Source organism: Populus trichocarpa, chromosome 19, assembly GCF_000002775.5.
Source record: "Populus trichocarpa isolate Nisqually-1 chromosome 19, P.trichocarpa_v4.1, whole genome shotgun sequence".
Classification (NCBI taxonomy): Eukaryota; Viridiplantae; Streptophyta; class Magnoliopsida; order Malpighiales; family Salicaceae; genus Populus; species Populus trichocarpa.
The window spans coordinates 1,894,520-1,911,937 of NC_037303.2; the positions used below are offsets into that span (position 1 = coordinate 1,894,520).

At 29.5% G+C, this 17,418-nt stretch overlaps 1 protein-coding gene and 1 long non-coding RNA gene across 2 annotated transcripts in view; both read left to right on the forward strand.

Moving 5' to 3' along the window:
* LOC18108050 (probable disease resistance protein At4g27220) overlaps nt 1-17,418 on the forward strand; it is a 49,165-nt gene that overhangs the window by 26,305 nt on the left and 5,442 nt on the right. The gene's annotated exons all lie outside the window — the stretch shown is intronic.
* On the forward strand, nt 8,673-10,657 carry LOC112325501 (uncharacterized). Its single transcript, XR_002979511.2, has 3 exons — nt 8,673-8,881; nt 9,569-9,625; nt 10,415-10,657. It is a non-coding gene; the product is annotated as an uncharacterized LOC112325501 (long non-coding RNA).

The following is a 17,418-nucleotide window of genomic DNA, read 5'->3' on the forward strand; positions in this document are numbered from 1 at the left end:
TTATGAGCATTTTTCCAATCTGCTGGGGGTGATGTTGGTGGGGTTGGGCTAGGAGCATGGTTATTTTAATCTTGGGCTTTTGGCGAGGCTTCACGCTGCTACCTTTTTAGTTCATGAATTTGAGATTAAAAAAATCACCAAAAAGCTTGGAAAAAGATAAAAAGTTATTGATTGATAATTTTTCAACAACAAAAAAAACACGATCTTTGTATTAATGGAAAAATCATGTGCAGATTGGATAGCAAATCATAAAGGTGTGTTAGGGATTCTGATAGCAGTTATAGTTTAAAGTATTTTTTACTTAGAAATACATCAAAATAATAATTTTTAATTTTTTTATTGATATAACACATAAAAATGATCCGAAAATATAATAATAATAATTTTTAATAAAAAAATCAAAATTTATAAATACATAATTTGCACAGTGGTACCGAACACAACTTTTATAATAGATGTTGAAGTTTCCTACTGCACTGAAGCTCCCTCTCATTGTTTGGAGCAAATGCTTGATTGCGTTCGTGGGGTTTCTACCCCCCGAATATGAAGTTATTTCCTAATTAAGGCTTTCTGCCCTCTCTCTAATAAACTGAAAAACGGCAACATTCATTTTCTAGCCCAGCAGTGGTTCCTCTAGCCTTCTGCCTTCTGCTATCTGCCTAGCTGTGATATAAAACAATTTTAGTCCATATTTGAAGGAATAGCATCCACGAGGAAGTCCAAAATAATTAAATGCGTAGGCCTCCTGTTTCTTCAATCTTCTGCTGCTGTGATTATTAAAGCCTTGCCAATAATTACAGATTATAGCATCCACGAGGATGACGTTCCTTCAATTTTTCTCTACAGTCAATCTTTTTCCTTGACAATATTATTGATTCAACTTTCCAAAATGTATTCTTTAGCCACCACAAAGCTTCACACACACACACACGAGTGTGAAAGTTTATACACTTCAAAGTAAAGTTAAAGATAAGAGCATATATAATTATTAAACCCCGTACGATTTGTTTTAAAAAAACACAAAATCTAAAATTTAACTTGGATTGGGTTTATAATTAAACCAATATTGATTTGATAAAATTTGACCGATTCAATCAAACCTAGTTTATATCTGACTAGATTAATAAAAAAAATGAAATGATATTATTTTAATAAAAATAATTAATTTGAATTAACTTAATAAATAACTTATAATATTAAAAAATTATCTTAAACCAAAAAATTTAAACAGATTTAAAAATGTTATAATGTTACTTTCTAAGAATTTAGTAAGGATTTGGAGAACACCAGGCTAAGCTCCAAACACATCGCCACCTGCATGCTCTCCAGCATAATTCACGTTCCTTTTTCAACCATCGAATACCCCACAGCCTCCTCCTCCGGTTCTTGTCGAGAAGTGTATGGAGCCTTGACAAATAAAGGTTCTCTGATCTGTTGATTGGGTTTGGGTCTCAAGCGTTTGTGAGATTACAAGAGCTTGGATGTTAAAAAACTGGTCGTAATTACTTGTCAGGAGTTCTGGCAGTTGATAGTAATAGAACAAATTTATTATTTTCTTTTTGGTAAAACCATATTAAGATAATTTGCTAAAGATTAGTTAAGAGGAAGACAATTCTAGCCATTCCGTCGATAAATTAGTGAGATTGCCCCAATCACGGGGAAGGCTTTGCCAAATACTTCATCTCATGGATTCTGAGTTCTTAGCTATCAAATGGCTTTCAAAACAGTTGATTTTAAGTTTCATTTCAATAAATGCCAGTACCAACATTTGGAAGTGCTATAACATGGAGAGCTTGGTTTCGTCTTCTTGGCTCTGCTCTGCTCCACCATCATCTCCATCTTATCATGGTATATTTCTATTTTTAAAGAGTTTGATCTGCGATTCTCTCCAACAAATTGGGATAACAAATTGTCAGATGCTGAAAAGGCTGGCAATTCATCTTCCGTTGCTTGAAAATGGCCAGCTATCTCATCCCCCTTCTCTTAGAGTGATGGAGTACATCCAAAAGAATGGTGAGAGTCAGTGGTGGAATGGGAGCATCCTAATGCTAAGGATGTCCTTCGTCCCTTTATTATTTAAATGATGACTCTGCCCTTTATCATTCATGTGCTAGGTTGGAATCCTTAAACTGGAGAAGAGTCCACTAATATTTCCTCGCCAACCAAGAAGATGAAGAAGACGAACTTTTCTATGACGAAGCTGCAATCAACTCTGTGCTTGATGAATCAAAGAGCAGATCCAGAAACATTACAAAATGTAGGTAACAGGATTACGTACATGATTTAATTTGTAGAGGAAAAAAGATTGAACTTCGCATAATTAAATTGATGTCGTTCTCTGAAACTTACAGATCCTCTGTTTGTTATATTACGGTTTCTTATGAAGTGTAAATGGCTTCCTTACTTTATCCGTAAGAGAGTTGGAGGGAGTTAACCTCCATGAGAAAGTTAACCAAGGAGTGGAGGAATGCCCTAGAGGACCGGAGACAATCAAGAGTTCGGCAAGATGCCATGGAAGAAGAGGCATTCCGGATATTGAGATTTAGTTACACGCACTTTAAGGATTCAGCATAGCAACAATGTTTGTTGTATTGTTCATTACTGTGATGAAACGACTTTAGGGTACATGACCGACAATATAAAAACATCATATTTATGTTAATTTTTGGAACATGTATATCAAAAAATAAGTACATGTAAATTTTGCACATCATTTCATAATTTTTTTAAATTAATAAAATCAAATAATACTTCAAAATTTATCAGATAAAATAAAACATCATAATACTTGTTACATTAAATAAAATTCAATTTTGAAATAAAAATTTAAACTTAAATAAAATATTATAATAGTCTAAAACATCTAATAAAATATTTTTATTCTTATAAATTTTGTGAGAAACAATAAAAAACTAATTTAGGAATTAATTGAGTAATTATTAGTTCACAGAGGATTTTATTTTATTTTATTTTTAGTGACAGCTAATTTCATCAAACACCAATTGCCTTGTTTTTGGATCACATAAGCTTAAGACCAGGCACGTGCTACACTACTAATGCTGGGACACTGTCACGTTCTAACAATAATGTTCGAACCATTTAAGATTGGACCTACTTCACTTGAACTTTATTTTATATTTATAATGAGGAAAAAGTATGATTGGGTTGAAAACCATTTTATGCTCGGTCGAAAGCTTTTGGACCAGGTTATCATGTGTTTGATACTGTTATATAGAGTATTTTTTAAAAATAATTTGTGTAGATTTTGTTTTTAATATCAATACATCAAAATCATTAAAAACAACTAAAAAATTATTAATTTAATATTTTTTAAAAACAAATATAAATTTTAAAAAAATATTTAAAAGCATATGGACATACCCAAACCGGTAAACATCAAAAGCTACATTGGTATGTCTCTATGAATATATGATAATGGAGCCTTGTTTTGAATATTTAAAACTAGAAAGTAGCATAGGCGTGATTTTTAAAATCTTGATCCCTAGACTTTTTGCATGTTTTATTTTTTTATTTTTAGTTATGATTCAAAATTTTATTTTATTCATTTTGATCTATGATTTTGAGATGAAAGAAAAAAGTCACCTGGAAAACTTGGAAAAAGATAAAAAGTTATTGGTCGACAATTTTCCGGCAATAAAAAAATAGTATTTTTTTTTTATCCACTGGGAGTATCCGAGTCAACTTGCGCGTACCTTAAATAATTCTCACGGATTTTGAAGTTAATGACCAAGTAAGTCTCCAGTGACTATCAATATTGGCAACTATAGGGCTCGATGAAATCACAAGAAAGAGTAAACCTCTTGGTCCCAAACTCTTACCACTGGATCACTTACTAGATGGTTAAAAATACAGTATCTTTGTATCAATGGAAAACTTGTGTGTGGATTGGATAGCAAATCAAGCTTCATAGTAGATGTTAAAGTTTTCTACTGCACTGAAGCTCCCGATCTGGTTGTTTGAAGCTAATGCTTGATGGCGTTCCTGGGGTTTTGATGAGTCTATGAAAGTGCATTCTAAATGCTCTGTCATTGGAATAAAATGCTAAAATGTGAATAGAAATAATAGAAATTAAAGGGTATTTTTTAATCGAGTTTCTATTTAATTTGATATACTATCAAGCTTCATAGGCGTGCTTTTTTCTTTTTAATTTTGATCCTTAAAGTTTTGTTTTTTTTTTTTAATCCAAAACTTTATTTTCTTGACTTTTTAAACAGCCTGGATAAACTTAAAGTAATGTTCTTTTTCTTAGAAACAGCTAGATACACTTAAAGTATTTTAATCATAACTTTCCACTCACATATCGGATTGCTGTGATTCTTGATGCGTTGGAAAGGTATCGTAAAGGGCTACAAAGTTAGTCTTTGATGAAAAGGGAGGGCTGCCTGCTTTTGAAAAAGGGGGCTGCCTCCTCTGTAAAGGGGGCTATTTGGCATAAAGAAGACGTGTGGGAATTGCACTAGAGAGAGGGGAAAAAAAAAAGCACAGATGAGGAAAGGAATGACTAATACAGTGATGGGTAACTAAATTGTTCCGATTTCCAATTATTCTAACTCTTTTGTTTTATCATTCTCAATTTGTTGTTGAGAAGTATTCTTCTCCGCATTTATGCAGTTTATGGATTCAGTCATGTTTTTTCTATTGAATGGATTAATCTTTGGATCATTTATTTACCTGTATTGATTTAATTTCTTTGCTTTAATATTGCTCCTTAAATACGTTGTCGTCATTGGATTTTCTTAATAGGGATAATTATTTAAAAGTAGTGAATGATTTTTCAAAAGGGTTATATTAATTTGGTTTAATGTTGATTTAATTATCTATATACCTTTTAAGTGGGAATTTTGGGAATTCAACTTCGAATTGAGTTATTCAACAAAATAAGAATAATTAAAATATCAAATGTGTGCGCAAGGGATTCTGACTATCTACCTGCTGTTTGTAGGATTTAAGTACTTTTTTCATAAGTCACTTTGCTTTATTTTAATCTGCATTTAAAATTAATTTTTGTTTTCTATTAAATCATTTTATATTTTCTTTTATTCTTTTAATTTGCTTCAATGTGGAATCGACACTCCAAAGGTGTGCTACAATTACCGTGTTATTTTTATTTTTGGGTGGAATCAGGTTTCTACCACACAGAATGTGAAATTATTTTCTCAAGGCTTTCTGCACTCTCTCTAATGAACTAAAAAACGGCAACATGCATTTTCTAGCCCAGCAGTGGTTCCACTAGCCGGCAGGTAACAGTACGCTGGAGATATCTACTGCTGCTCAAAGTCCAAACAACAACGGTACTGCCAACATTATTATGCCGCAATCAAAAAAACATAATTTGTTTTTATATTTAAAATTATGTTTGAGTGTATTTAAAAATCTGTTTATCTTGGAAAATTCTGAAATTGTTTGATTTACCGGAACTGAAAAGTATTTGCAGTGCAAAAATTGATTTACAATTCTCTTAGAGATATTACTGTAATGCATTGTAAGAAGGTGAAGAGGATGCCAATTTGTCTTCTTTTTTATCTCTCAATGGAACACTCATGACATCAAATAGAATAACTTCAACAAAAACTAAAAAGGAATAGAAAGCTTACGAATAGTTAAGAGAGCGTATTCTAAAATTTAGTTTATTGTTTACCTTATATTTTTTTGCATCTTATATTTTTTATTTTTTATTTTTTATTTTAACCTAAAATTTTATTTTGTTTACCTTTTAATTCATGAGTTTGAGATGAAAGGAAAAAAGAATCACACAAAAAAAACTTGGAAAAAGATAAAAAGTTATTGATCGACAACTTTCCGGCAACAAAAACACATACAGTATCAATGGAAAACTGGTGTGCAGATTGGATAGCAAATCAAGCTTCATAGTAGATGTTGAAGTTTTCCACTGCAGTACTGAATCTCCCTCTGGTTGTTTGAAGCTAAAGCTTGATTGCGTTCCTGGGATTTTGATGATGAGTCTCTATGAAAGTGCATTCTATCATTGGAATAAAATGCTAAAATGTGAATAAAAATAATAGAAATTAAACAGACAAGTCAAGGCCCAGGAGTCGTGAAATTCACTTTGAACCAGCCTCCACACACTTAAAGTATCTTAATCATAACTTTCCACTCACATATCGGATTGCTGTGATTCTTGACGCGTTGGAAAGGTATCTTGAAGGGCTACAAATTAGCCTCTTATGAGGATTTCAGAAAAGGAACTCCTAAAGCATGTACGTGGCTGCCAAAAAAAGGTCCTAAAATACCAAATGTGTGCAAGGATTCCCGACGCTCTACTGTTTGTAGAATTCCAGTAGTGCTTTCTCCATGAGTCACTCTGCTTTATTTTAATTTGCATTTAAAATTAAATTTTATTCTCTATTAAATCATTTACTGAAGTTCGGAGCTTTAAAGTGTATGCCATATATTTACAATTATATAACAAATTAATTTTCATTGTCTCGACATTTTTCCTTGTTTCTAATTCTTCACCTGCATTTCCCAAGCAATATTTTATAATTATTAGGGGAATAACTAGTGATATAGTATTAGTTATTTTCTAGATTCATTTAAAAAAACAAATGCAAAAAAAATATAAAATTCATGACTCATAAAAAATAATAAGAATATTTTTATCTTGAATTTTTCTTTTTCTAGTTGTATCTCTTTATTTTTTAAAAATAAATATAAAAAATAAGTAATAAAATATCATTAATTAATCTATAAACACTATAAAATTACTCTCGAATTATTTACCCTGGAATTTGGATGATCTATAATTCAAAGCGGGCATGCTGCATTTCTTTGTTAGGGTTTTTGTCCTTTCTACTAATTTATCTAAATATAAGATTTAGAATCTTGATGAATGAAACTAGCATTCTCGATTTCTTGGGATAGAAAGAACAAAAGTATTATTAAAATTAAAAAAGAAAAAACTCCTCAGGCTTTTACCATGTACCAGGAGAGAAAACACCATAGATTAAAATAGTCTTTTATCTCCTATTTCTTTTTAATCACTAATTATTTTATTTTTAATTTTATCATTATAGATTATGTTGATAGCGATTTGAAACTGATAACTTGTTTTAATTAACTTGTCATGGAGTTCTCAAGGTCTAAAAAAAAAAAACATCATTGATTTTTGGTTTTATAATATGATCACTTCATTTTTATTATGATAAGTCACAGATGGATAACCTCAAACTCAGAGGATTGCAAAATCAAACTGCGAGGCCAAATGCCCCAAATCCTGTTTATCATGATAAGTCAAAACAATTATAGATATAACTTAAGATATGAGGCAAAGAGTTAGGAGGGAGTAGTGGAGATAGAAGACCTGATATTTGCCTCATCAACTAGGCAGAGAGTAACGACATACGCCCTTTTAATATCAAAATCTAAATTTAGTAGTCTTTGAGGTTACTTAATTTAAATATTGGTACGTACGTAGCTTTTATTTATTTATTCATTTATTTTTAAATATTGACCTTAAAAAAAAATTGAATTTGTAATTCAACCAAATATCGTAAACATGTTAAAAGTATTCTTCTACCTAAATGAATTTCAGTAAAACTACTACACAGAAGATGAGTTTTGGTTTCTAAACCTGAAACTGCCATCATAAGAACTAGCTAGAGAAGTTAGGATGAGCTTTTCTTGTCATTATATCACTTTTTTCTGCTAAGATAATGCTCTCTGTATTCTCTGCTACTATTGCTTATAATCTTCTTATCTCTAGTATCTTTTCTAACCCGTATGAGAGATGCTTTCTAATTTTTTTCTTGGATTGTGAATTTGTTGAATAGAGTTGACCTAAGAATCCAGAAGTTATTGGTGACAGAAAATCTAGATTTTTTTTAGGAAAAGTGAGTTCAACTGTTACATTTTGTTTACATTATCTTGTTGCACTAAATCAAGAAGTTTACTAGACTTATTATTTAAATTTGCTTTATGGATGCTTAGCATTTTAAATGATCATGTGATCGGAGTAAACAATCATGTGATTGGAGAGATTTGATTCTCATATAATTGATTGTTGGCAGCTTATTTATGAGCCAAGAAGTATTATTGAATAAAAATGCTTTCATTCTTTATTGTCAGATGGAAAGTGAGTTGAACATTTATTACTTGAGATTTCCTCTCCATTTTATTTAATTTAAGAAGCATTTCATGATTTTTCTCTGACTTTATTAAGTTTTTTCTATAAACCTGATAATTTGTCGGATAATTTTAGCAGGATTCATTTACTTTCTAGCATACCATAGTTGTAAAACCTCCAGGCGTTCGTAACTCTTGATTGGGTTATCAAAAAATTCTGAAATTTTGCGTGGAGCCTTCTAATATGATACCTTAGCTTGGGTTAAAATTTCAGAATTTTTAGAGAAATTCGAAAATTTGATGAAAAATCACAATTCGACTAGTTTTACGTTATTGGATGTAATTTTCAATCCGACCATCCGATTGAGCTGAAATTTTATGAGGAACCTTAAAATATATTGAATAAAATCTGGTTAAAATTTTAAAATGAATGGAGCTCGGTAGTGCTAGAAAAAAAAATAATGACCGTCAAAGAGGAAAAAATATTCATTAAGGGTATAATAGTAATTTGCCATTGAAAACAAAACATATAAGCTCTCCTTCTCTTCTATTAACTGCCGAATGGGCAGAAACAAAAAGGTGAAAAGAGAAACAGAGCATAACGTGAGAGAAAGAGAGAAAAGTAAGGAAAAACAATAAGGAAATTGAGAAAAATAACTTTATAAGCTTGCAAGTTCAACCTATAAAACACTAAAGCAAGTGAAGGAAGGAGGGAGGGTTTGAGAAGGGGAATTCAGCTAACTTTGGAAGAGAAGAGAAATTGGAAGAAAAACAATAGGTAAGCATGAGAAGTTTGGATTTAATGTTTGATTTAGATGTTTTCTTAAGCTTATTTGACTAAGTTAGGAAGTAATTTCATAGAATTTTACCTTAGTTTCCCTTAAACCCTAGATTTTTGAACTTAGGGTTCTTATATGAATTTGGGGGAATTAGGAGGGGAAGGAAAAATGATGAAATTGAAGTGGAATAGAATGAAAATATGTTGAAATAAAAAGTAAATGAAGAAAAATTTGGGGGAGGAAAAAGAAACATCACATTCGGCCAAATGAAGGAAAAAGTGGGAGAATGAGTTTTGATGGTAAGAAAGACTAAATGAAGAGATAGCATTTAAATTGAGAAAATAATAATAATAATAATAATAATAATAAGTAAATTCAAATTAAAAGAGAAATAAACTAGTTAAAAGAAAATATGAAGACAAGATGTCTAGATTGTGTTTGAATATAGTATTTAGATAAAATGAATAATATGATGTGAGGGTATAAAGAATAGAAGAATTATTTGATGGAGGAATTATGAACATAGAGTAAGCAAAGAAGGAGGTTGTATGTAAAATAATGATGTTATATTTGAGAATGAATTTTTATTAGAACAAATTACAAATAAAAATATTACGTGCTTTGTGTTTCGGCACGTAAGAAAAATATTGATGGACTAATGATATAATGACACTTGATTGATTCAGGAGTTGTGTCTGGAGCTGGTTATCAGACAGAAGGAGCTGGGTCATCCCGAGCAGAAGGTAGGTGATTCGTCACCTTATTTTGTAATTTTTAGTTTTCCTAATAATCCATGTTGCTTATTTAATTGATATTAAACGAATGGAGCAAATGAATAAATTGAGTTATGATTATGTGAATTACCGGTAAATTATGTGAAATTACCGGTTTTGTTGGTTAACAAAGAGGTTAACCGGATATGGGGTAATTCGTATGGAATTACCGGATTGTTTGGCTAATAAAAGAGGTTAGCCGGATGCTTGGTAATTCAAATGGAATTACCGGATTGATTGGCTAATAAAAAAGGTTAGCCGGATGCTGGGTAATTCGAATGTAATTACCGGATTGATTGGCTAACAAAAGATATTAGCCGGATACTGGGTAATTCATATGAATTAGTGGATTGATTCTGGAAACCGAAATGGGTTAGCCGGATTTTTGGGTAATCAAGAGAATTACCGAGTTTATTGGTTAACAAAGAGGTAACCAAATAAGAAGTAATTTATATGGAATTACCAGATTGATTGGCTAACAAAAGAAGTTAGCCAGATGATGGGTAATTCGAATGGAAGTACTGGATCTATTGGTGACTGAGGAAGGAAACCAAATTTCTGAGTAATTATATGGAAGTGTTAGATTTATTTGGTAATTAAGATGAGTTAGCTGGATTTGTAAATTTTGAAAAGATTATGTAAATTAAGGGATTAAGTTAGATTGAAGTAGAAGTATTAAATTTCAAAGGTTAAGAGTAATTAATTAATATTAGAATAATATAGTGAGTAAGTTAATTAATGTTGTTATTGTTGAAACAGGTACACCGCGAGGTGATGTAGATCGTTAGATGTAGGAATACTCCTGTTTATGAATCACTATTTTGGAATGTAATATTCATGTCTTTACTTTGAGTGTAAATCCTTTTGTGTTGTAAAAATTAAGTAGAAGGTGTAATATGTAGTGGATGTATTATATATATGTATAGTTGTTAGTATGACCAAATCATTTTCAAAATGATAAGATAAGATTTATTATAAATATAATATGACTCTTAATCTTAATGTTGTATTTATATAGTTTAAAGGCTTATATGTAGTTAGTTAGCATTTATTACGTTTAATGATGAATTTGTTTATCTTTTGAGTTGTTTTGGTAGTCCATTTATGTTGATTTACTAATTGATATTATGAGACTTGCATATATGATAATTATAAATATTGAGTTATGATTTGATGAATGGAATGTGATCCAGGATGATTGGATCAAGATGGAAGTCGTAATGACATATAATAGAAGTGTTGTCGATAACTTGGTACAACAAAAATAGAGGAAACTCTGCCGAAATTTTCAAAAAAAAATCCTATAATTTTAGACATATTACCCAATACTTGACATTAGTAAAGAAATGTTGGGAGATTTCATGATATTATAATTTGAGGGTGTTACAATAGTAGCCTAGGTGTGTTTTTTCCGAAATGAGCATTTTTCCAATCTGCTGTGGGTGATGTTGGTGGGTTTGGGCTAGGAGCATGGTTATTTTTAATCTTGGGCTTTTGGCTAGGCTTCACGCTGCTACCTTATATTTGGAAAAATTTTGTTCAATTTAATTCATTAAAAATAATAAAAAACAATTCAAAAATTAAAAAAAATGATTTGCACATGTTACCGAACAAAACTTTTATAATAGATGTTGAAGTTTCCTACTGCACTAAAGCTCCCTCTTATTATTTGAAGCTAATGCTTGATTGCTTTCGTGGGGTTTCTACCCCCAGAATATGAAGTTATTCTCTAATTAAGGCTTTCTGCCCCACTCTCTAATAAACTGAAAAACGACAACAAACTTTTTCTAGCCCAGCAGTGGTTCCACTAGCCTTCTGCTATCTGCCTAGTTGTGATATAAAACAATTTGAGTCCATATTTGAAGGAAAAGCATATCTATAATTGGCTTCTACAAAGATTAGATATTTGTGATCTTATTTAGTGGGTGATTATGTCTCAAGATTTCAGCATTAATAGATTGCAAAATTTATTGCTAAACGTCTTCATCTAGACCTTTCAAGCGAAGATGATGATCTGAATAGAGCTGTCAAATTATCAGTAAAACTAATGAAGAACAAAAAATGGATTCTTATTTTAGATGATTTGTGGAACAATATTAAGCTACACAAAGTGAGAATTTCGGTCTGTTGAAAGGATACAAGTTGATTATGACAACTCAATTATAAACGGTTTGTCATCGGATGGCTTGCCACCACAAAATCAAAGTGAAGCCACTCTCTAGGGGAGAAGGTTAGACTTTGTTCATGGAGAAACTTGGACGTGACGTAGCACTTTAACCAGAAGTGGAACGAATTGCAAAAGCTATTGATAGGGAATGTGCTGGTTTGTTTTTGGGAATTATTACAGTGGCAGGAAGCTTGAGGGAAGTGGATGACCTACATGAGTAGAGAAATACATTGTTAGAGAAAGTGTTAAAATGGAGTATGATGGTAGTAGAAGTGTCAAGATGCATGACTTGATTGGAAACATGACCATACATATACTACAGAGAACTCTCAAGGCATGGTTAAAGCAGGTGCACAAGTAAAAGAGTTGCCAGATGCAAAGAAGGAAGAATTCGTGGACATATGGTCAATTATTTTTATTAAATTGATTTCATTTTATTTCTTATTTTTTAAAAAAATCCTTTTGATGTTAACATGTCCTCGTATAGTAACCGTGATACTAAAAATTTAAATAGGTTACCAACTTAACTGGATGAATTATATTTTTTCAGATTAAAATCTTGTTTGATTCAATTTTAAAATTAATCTGATTGGACTTAGACTCCAAGTTGTAATTTTAACTTACTTTTTACACAAATTTCAACTTTATATTTTCCAAATTGAAATTTTTTTCATTAATATCTTCCCTTATGGCTGGTTTGGCTTTTTGTGTTTCAAAATAAATAAATAAAACATATTTCATTGTTCTTTTTAGAAGATATTTGGAATCATTTGCTGAATTATTTTCCGTTTTTATTTTTGAATTTTGAAATAAAAGAACTCCTAAAGCATGCTTTCTTTTTTAATTTTGATCCTTAAAGTTTTTATTTTATTTTATTTTAATCCAAAGCTTTATTTTCTTGACTTTTTAAACAACAGCCTGGATAAACTTAAAGTAAAGTTCTTTTTCTTAGAAACATCCTAGATACACTAAAAATATTGTAACCATAACTTTATCGGATTTCTGTGATTCTTGATGCGTTGGAAAGGTATCGTAAAGGGCTCTACAAGTTAGCCCTCTGATGAAAAAGGAGGGCTGCCTACTTTTGAGAAAGGGGGTTGCCTCCTCTGTAAAGAGGGCTATTTGGCATAAAGAAGACGTGTGGGAATTGCACTAGAGAGAGGGGAAAAAAAGAGCACAGATGAGGAAAGGAATGACTAATACAGTGATGGGTAACTAAATTGTTCAGATTTCTAATTATTCTAACTCCTTTGTTTTATTTTCTCAATTTGTTGTTGAGAAGTATTCTTCTCCGCATTTATGCAGTTTATGGATTCATTCATGTTTTTTCTATTGAATGGATTGATCTTTGGATCATTTATTTACCTGTATTGATTTAATTTCTTTGCTTTAATATTGCTCCTTAAATACATTGTCGTCAATGGATTTAAGTTCTTAATAGGGATAATTATTTAAAAGTAGTGAATGATTTTTCAAAAGGGTTATATTAATTTGGTTTAATGTTGATTTAATTATCTATATACCTTTTAAGTGGGAATTTTGGGAATTCAACTTCGAATTGAGTTATTCAACAAAATAAGAATAATTAAAATATCAAATGTGTGCGCAAGGGATTCTGACTACCTGCTGTTTGTAGGATTTAAGTACTTTTTTCATAAGTCACTTTGCTTTATTTCTATTAATTTTTATTCACTAAAGCTTGATTGCGTTCCTGGGATTTTGATGAGTCTATGAAAGTGCATTCTATCATTGGAATAAAATGCTAAAATGTGAATAAAAATAATAGAAATTAAACAGACAAGTCAAGGCCCAGCAGTCGTGAAATTATTTCACTTTGAACCAGCCTCCACACACTTAAAGTATCTTAATCATAACTTTCCACTCACATATCGGATTGCCGTGATTCTTGACGCGTTGGAAAGGTATCTTGAAGGGCTACAAATTAGCCTCTAATGAGGATTTCAGAAAAGGAACTCCTAAAGCATGTACGTGGCTGCCAAAAAAAAGTCCTAAAATCTAGGCAATTTGTTTGTGACACAACGGGGATCATGGAGACGTGATTTTAGGGATTTATGTAGTTTATGGATTCACTCATGTTTCTTCCATTAAATGGATTAAATCATTTAATATTTTCTTCTATTCTTTTAGTTTGTCAATGCTGTGCTACCATCACCGCATTATTCTTTGGATGTAATTACTAATTTATTATTAGTTATTTTTTGGATTCACTTAACAAACAAACACAAAAAATAATAATATAAAATGTATGACCCATAAAAAATAATAAGAATATTTTTACCTTGGATTTTTCTTCTTCTAGTTGTATCTCTCTATTTCTTTAAAATAAATATAAAATAATAACTAATAAAATGACATTAATTAATCTATAAGCACTATCAAATTACTCTCCAATTATTTGCCCTGGAATTTGGATGATCTATAATTCCAAGCGGGCATTATGCATTTCTTAGCTAGGGGGAGCAAAACTTGAGCTAGCATGTTTCTGGCTTTTGATTTTCTGGGTATGATTTGTTTGGCTACTTTATAGTTTATAGGTTTTTGTCTAATTTATCTATATATAGGATTTAGAATCTTGATGAATGAAACTAGCATTCTCGATTTCTTGGGATAAAAAGAGCAGAATTATTATTAAAATTAAAAAAGAAAAAACTGCCCAGGCTTTTACCATGTACCAGGAGAGAAAAACACTGTAGATTAAAATAGCCTTTTATCTCTTAAATTTCTTTTAATCACTTATTATTTTATTTTTAATTTTATCTTTATAGATTATGTTGATGGAAATTTGAGGCTGATAACTTGTTTTAATTAACTTGTCATGGAGTTCTCAAGGTCTAAAAAAAAAGGGCTTCAACGTTAAGTTAAGTTGACGTTTGACTTCACAAAATTTTATTTATTTTAATTCAATAAAAATAATTGAAACTTTGAAAATCAAATATGATACTGAAACCAGAAAGTAACCAGAAACTTTGAGCTTTTGCATTTTAATTTTTAGTTTTAATCTAAAATTTTATTTTGTTTATTTTTTAATTTATAGATTTGATATAAAGAAAAAAAGTAAATGAAAAAACTTCAAAAAAAGATAAAAAGTTATTAATTGATAATTTTCTAATAAAAAAAACACGATCATCTTTTTGTTAATGGAAAACTTGTGTTTAGATTAGATAGCAAATCATACTTTATAGATTGAGGGCTAAAAATATAAATTTGTAGAAGGGAGTTGGAAAAAAAAAACAATTTTCATGGTTATGGAAAAGTGTGCGATCATAAGATGTTTTTTTTATTGTTATTTTATTAATATGAGTGTTTGAGTTAATTTACATATATTTTAACTAATTTAATAAGTTTTAAAATTAATAATTATATAAGTTTTATTTAATTTTAAAATTTATATAATTTAAATTGATAATATCTAAAAAAATAAATTTAAACTCTAATTAATTGAAGGATAGCACTTGTAATTACGAGATGTTATGAAAGAGAGGGGTATGTCGTTCTTTGTACTCCAAACTTATTGACTGATGTGCCTCTTAAATAAAAGCACACCATATACTGTCAATAAAAATAGAAATATGAATAAAAGTTTATAATGATAAGTATATATTCAAAAAAATTATATTAACTTAATACATATAAAAGTCATAAATATCCCATCTTAATTAAGCAAACTTGATAAATCTAATTACTCAAATCTGACTTAATACATATAAAAGTTTGTGAAGATTGAATACCTGGTCTTAATTTTTGAGTTATTTTATATTAAAATATATTATTTTAATATATTTTAAAATAAAAAATACTTTAAAATTTTTTAAAATAACAATCATCATATTCCCTACTACACTGTTAAAATCACTCTAAAAGTAATAATGTTTTGCTAAAAGCACTGAAGCTTCAACGTGTGAAACAGCTGGATGCACTTTTAAGTATTTTAATCACAACTTTTCACTCACATGACGGATTGATGTGATTTTTGTCACGTTATTTTGTTTGAAAATGCTTGTTTTTTAAAAAAATTTGATTTTTTTAAAAATTATTTTTTATATTTTAAAATTATTTTAAATTGTTAATATTAAAAATAATTTTTAAAAAATAAAAAATAATTATTTTAATATATTTTTAAATAAATTGTTAATAGTATCTTAATCAGCTCCCCCGGGCTACAAAATAGTCTCTGATGAGGATTTCAAAAAAAAAAAAAAAAACTTTAGGTTTTTGATGAAAACGTGTGGGAGTGGGACCATGGGGACATGATGAAAATATAGGTGGAAAAGTGGGGCTGCCTCCTTTAGAAAAAGGGGGCTGCCCATAAAGAAGACGCGTAGGAATTGCACCAGAGAAAAAAAAAAAAACAAGAAAAGAAAAGGGATTAATGTAGTTTATGGATTCAGTAATGTTTTTTTTCTATTAAATGGATTAATTGTTTGATTATATTTGGTTCATTTATTTATCTGTATTGATTTAATTTTTTTCCTATAATATTGATTTAATAAAAAGAACTCCTAGTCCTAAGATTGACTCAATTGGAAAGGATCATGGTACGTACTGCCAAGATTGTTATGCACACAAGCAAAACATAATTTGTTTTTGTATTCAGAATTATATTTGAGTTCATTTAAAAATTTGTTTATTTTGAAAAAAATATTAAATTAATATTTTTAATATTTTTTAATATATTAATATTAAAAATAAAAAAAATATTTTGATTACTAAATCTCCACCGACCTATTTCATTGTAAATTACAATAGTACGTCATACAAGGTGTTTTGTTATTTTTTTAAAAAAAAATTGTTTTTGTTTATTTTGTTATAGGTTGATTTAAAATTTAGTTTCGTAATTTATTAAATTTTATTTTAATTTTTATAAGATTAACGTGATTTACAAATTTGTTAAAATAACTCAAATTATACTAATTTTCAGGTTTGGTGGGGTTTTTTTTGTTTATTAATTAAAAAAAAAGCTAAAAGATGTGGGAGAACCGCTATTCACCCACACCTATTTTATTATGAATTACAATAATAATCTATAGTGTTTTGCTTCTTCTTCTTCTTCTTCTTTTCCTTCCCTTTCCTTTTTTTGGTTATCATTTTAATTTTTTTTTTCTGTTTCATATTTGGGTTGGTTTAGAATTTAGTTTCATAATTGATTTTATTTTTCTTTTTATGAGGTTATCGTAGTCTAAAAAAATATGTATTAGTATTGGGTTCGTGTTTAAATTTATGGTTATCTATTTTTATTATCATATTGTTAAATAAAAAAATTTTAAAAAAATTATAATTCTACTAGAGTCCATAACCTTGTTCATGAGTTTGATGTGCTAATCAAAGTTACCTGATTCACAGGTTTGATAATTTTACTTACTGATTGAACATGTTTTTTTTTTTATCTTTTAATTTTTTTAATTAATTTTTTTTTCAATTTCGTCCTTCAATATTGGATTGGTTTGGAAATAGACTACATGATTTATTTTTATTTGTTTTCTATAGATTATTGCAGTCTCAAATAAATATTTATTTTAGGGATGATGCTTAATTTTATGAATACCTATATTTATCATATAATTAAATTAAAAAAATT